Source organism: Cyphomyrmex costatus, unplaced genomic scaffold (genome assembly GCF_001594065.2).
Source record: "Cyphomyrmex costatus isolate MS0001 unplaced genomic scaffold, Ccosl1.0 scaffold1083, whole genome shotgun sequence".
Taxonomy (NCBI): Eukaryota; Metazoa; Arthropoda; class Insecta; order Hymenoptera; family Formicidae; genus Cyphomyrmex; species Cyphomyrmex costatus.
In genome coordinates, this window is record NW_017275045.1 from 5255 (window position 1) to 10032 (window position 4778).

Sequence of the window (4778 nt, forward strand, 5' to 3'; positions counted from 1 at the left end):
GGACAGTTCGTGGTGGCTTCGGCTGGCTGATGGTTTTCACTCAAATAAAATATTAATCGCCGGACAGTCAAACTGGCGAACTGTCAAACTTAAAATTGAATTTGAATCGAACAGTCGAACTGGAGAATTAAAATCGAACTGCGAAACTAAGGAATCAAGATCGAACTGCGAGTGGGCATCGTGGAGGGCTAGTATTTATACTTACGGAGGGCGATATGCCCTTCTTTGTGTAATCGGACTTTGGACTTTGATCGGGATTGACTTCCGGGAAATGGAAAAATTTGGGTCAAGTGATGTGTCGAATTTTCATTGGTCCTGGAATCGCGCGTGTAGCGTTGAACTCTATTAACCCGAAGATGTTTTTCTATAAGATCCATGAGTGCCGGTTGACCTTTTGATCTCGCGACGTGGCTTATCATCTGAATTCGTCGGTTAAGACAAATTTCCTTTTTAATTATTTAGTAATTGTTTGTCGACGCTCACTCATTGATCTTTAAATTAGAAATAAGAAGCAGGAAGAAACGATATTATTTGTTTAAGTTTCTTCGTACTCCTTATTTAGTTAATCTTTATTATATTTCTAGCTTTTCTACGAAAGAAAAGATTCGTGGAGTCCCCCAGACGTAACATTAGTAAAAAAAAATTTTATTTAATATTTTATTTTTTTCTTATTGTACTTACCGGTCGCAAACATATTTCTTGTGCCCATATTTGTTAATTTGCGTGCTAACGAGGCGACACAGATGCTTAATCGTCACGAAATGTCCTGTGACACTATCTTGCACGTACAATAAATTGACGTGCCTCTCCTTCTTATCATCGGTAAGGCGAAGAGGTAGGATGTCCCCGTTCTCGATACCGTATACATTGATTGAGATATCGTTGCGACGTTCAAAATTTTTAATATCTTTTAATTTCATTGGAAACTCGATATCTGCGAATTTGAGCACTGTAGAATAATGCGGATACGACGATTCACGTTCCGTGTTTCTTTCTGCGGGGTACAGAGCGGCTACCACCGACCACACGAAGCACGCATTGTCCATGGATCGCACGTTAACCAGCACGTGCTTGTCCTTAATTTTCTTCGGCATTTCGACGTAGCATCCCGCGTGCATAGGATTAAGTTGTTCACATTCACCGTTAAGTTCAGGATTCGCGAGAGCGCCCACCCGCTGTCGCGCTCCTGGTGCTCTTCGAGCGACGCCAACGTAGGCTCGATAACGCGCGACACGTACCACTCGCGCACATTCGACGCTGGATACAGTTCACAATGTTTACTGTTTATACCCATAACGGTGCGTTTATCGCCTGCAATGAACTCACCGTTGAACGCGGTGTTCACTTTCACGCTACGGTGTCTCTCTATAGCGCCTCGCACTCGCTCGAGCACCACACTACCGGCGTCTTACAAAAACTATCGCGATTCTATGTGTTCAAAGTTTATCACCGTACCGGTTAGAACGCACCTCTCGAACGCGGCGTCGATCTCGCACCACGCTAGAGATCTATCGCGATCACCACCGCCACCACCCACGTGCACGAACCGTCATTCCAACTGCGTCCTCGTATCCGCGAGTCGCGCGATCCTCGCCACCGCGGATTGTCTGTGCCCGACGGTAAGACGCGGATGCTTGGTGCGGCAGAGCTCCTCCAAGCTCTCGATGCACTCGTCGCATCGTTGCATCCACGCGAAACACTCTGTCAGGGTAGCGACGCGGCCGCACTGCTCCAGCAGTTCGCGTTCCACTCGCTCGTGGTTTTCCATTTTTTTAGAAAACTTTTATTTTGCACACTTGCACGTAATTTGCTCACACGTTTTGCAAGCCCGCTCTAAATACACAATGCCATATATGCTCATCATTGTTTTATTCTAGAAGAAGGATGACAAACACTTTCGACATCCACAGAAGTCCTTAGCACACCCGTCACGAAATAGTTTCTTTATAGCAGGATTTCTTGAATGATTGCGATCAAGCATACTTTTACAGTTTATCATCACCACTTCGACACTTTTACGACTATACGTGTACATCGTAACGCAATTGCCGTATTTCCGAAGTTTTTCCGTGATATACCCTACAAAATTATCTTGTGATGCACTGGGCATTTCTAATTTCACGAATCTTAAACTCGTCTAATAACCGCGTGTACGCTTCTCGTCGCGCGCGCAATGGCCATTCGTAAGCTGGGAATCCTTCAATGTATGTATTTTTCACGACACGTCCACCGTCTATCTCCCAATCGCGAATAATATGCATCGACAATGTCCACGCACTATCGTCTTTTCTCTGCGGATTATTGAGAACCGATTACATATCTCTTAGTTGATAATGATAACTTCTATCACATTCTTCGAGATCAAACATCCAAACTATTACCTCGGAATATGACAGGTTTTTTATTCTATCTTCGTCTTCATCTTTGTCGGAAGACTCACTGTCTGCGATATCAACATTTTCTATCACGCGATCACCGTGTATCTCTCGAATTATATGCACCGGCGATGCCTGCACATCCTTTCTCGGCAAATTTTCGACGCCGTCGTCGACAAGATTGTTCACACATTCAAAATAATCGTCCCAATCTTCGTCCAGCAACGGATCCGTGGATTCGTTGATTGCCATTTTATTTTCTTATACAGTACATATGGGACATACGTTGCACGGGTATACTTGGCACATCGGTTTCAGACAATTGGAGTACGTGCGGGCTTCGAATCTATCGGTGAAATTAGTGCCGTGCTTCCTTATCAACAACATCCCACCAACGCCAGCGTCCGCGATTCTCTCCATACACCCGGGACATACCGCTAGCGCTTCACCTGTCGAATAGTAGTACTGGATTTGACAAAACTTCACGCGAGAACTCAATACCCGGATTTGCGCGGCTGACACAATTTTTACTGAACGATTCGTATCGTTCTCCAGATCACTAATGCATCTCGTATCGTCCGATAACACACTCTCGTCGGAAGACTCAACGTCCATCACACCTTCGAAGTTTACACTTCCAATCACTTCATCATTGATATTCCCGACATCATCGTGATCCATATTTTCAATGTTCGCTCTATCTATTGTACTCTCGCATCTTAACACAATCGATTCGTGACATCTACTGTGACACAGCGCGCTTACGACTCATTATATATTTCATTTCCAACTTTTTCATCCCTTTGTCTTTATCCCTACTGACCTCTCAGTACGCGTCTTCCTAGAAATGTATCTCGAAAGAAAGCGCTGTGAGAACGCATGTTGATTTAATACTTGTTTTGGAGGATCACTTTCGTTTCCTGTGATACACTTTCGTTCAGCAGTCATCGGCGCTCGAACTTGTCACCGATCTTCATAGAAAAAATATCGTTATCACGAAAGATAGCGCAAATTAATTTAATACTTGTTTTCACGCGTTGGAATATCACTTTCGTTTCCTGTGATAGTTTCGTTCAGCAACCAAATCCTCGGCGCTCGAACGCGTCACCACCGATATCTCCTAAGAGAAAAATATCGTAAAAGGAACCGCCATGAGAACGCTATTTAATTTAATACTTGTTTTTCGAGCATGAGTATCAATTACATCGAAGAAGCATTTTTTCCAGGGGGAGGGGGTGGACATGTTACAACGCAGTGATCTCATAGACGGATTTGCGCATGCGCAAAGAAAACTACATGTCACGTGATCACTGCAGAAGCATGTTTTCAGGGGGGAGGGGTGATGGTTTTTGAAAATGCCCGCGCCAGTACCTCCCCGCGACTATCTTCCCCTAGAGTACCTATAATGAGAGTATGGCCATAAGAGCGGAAGTCGCCATTACTAGGACTACGCCGGAAAGAACTGAAAATAGCGCGCAGCGTTTGAACACAGCGAAGTGAACACAGCGAACAAAAATTAGTAAATGCTAATAGAACTGTTACAAATGTAATTAAGTAGATAGTCTGAAGCAGTAAAATCAAATAAAAGCATCCAATTGTAGTATTTAATTGTAATATATTTATAGTATTTAGTATTTTTTTTTATTTTTTAATACAGTAACAGAAAAATTTTAGCTGACAGGAAACAAAAGTAATTAAAGTATATCTTTTAAAAAATCAAGCGATTGATAATGTGCTAAACGTGTCGATAATATAGTGATGAAAGGAGATAATAAATGAAATATATATCAAATACAAAGAATAAATAGGCTAATGAGAGTAAACTCGCTGTTATCAATGCGAAATCACAAAAAACAATATATATTCGTTAACAATCAAAAAATTTCATATATAAAATACTATACGTTTCGGCCTAACATCCGGGCCATCTTCAGTAGTAAATTCACATAAAAGACATGGATCTGTAGAAAAGTGGTCACTCTCAACGTCAAACAATCAAATCCACATGGTTGGTAGGTCATGTGCAAACGACAAGACGTTAATCTAAGTAAAAATTAAAAATTAATGACAATGATTGAAGAAAGATGAAAATGAACACTCACCGACAAATCCATGATTAACAAGATAAAGTTGTATTAAAGAAATAAAAGACCACCATCAGACAAACAACAAATTAATATAAAACAAGTCAAAAGATAAAAATCCGAAGATAACATTTTGGTGGTCACGATTTAAATGTAATAATAGTAAACAGAACAACTCTAAGAGGAGCAACGATGTATCGATTTATCTCGCAGTAACCTCGATGAACATAAATATCCAATAAAGTCGTACATACAGTTATAAGCGCATGCGTGTAACCAACGATACAGGAATCGATATAATTCTTCCAATCAGATAACA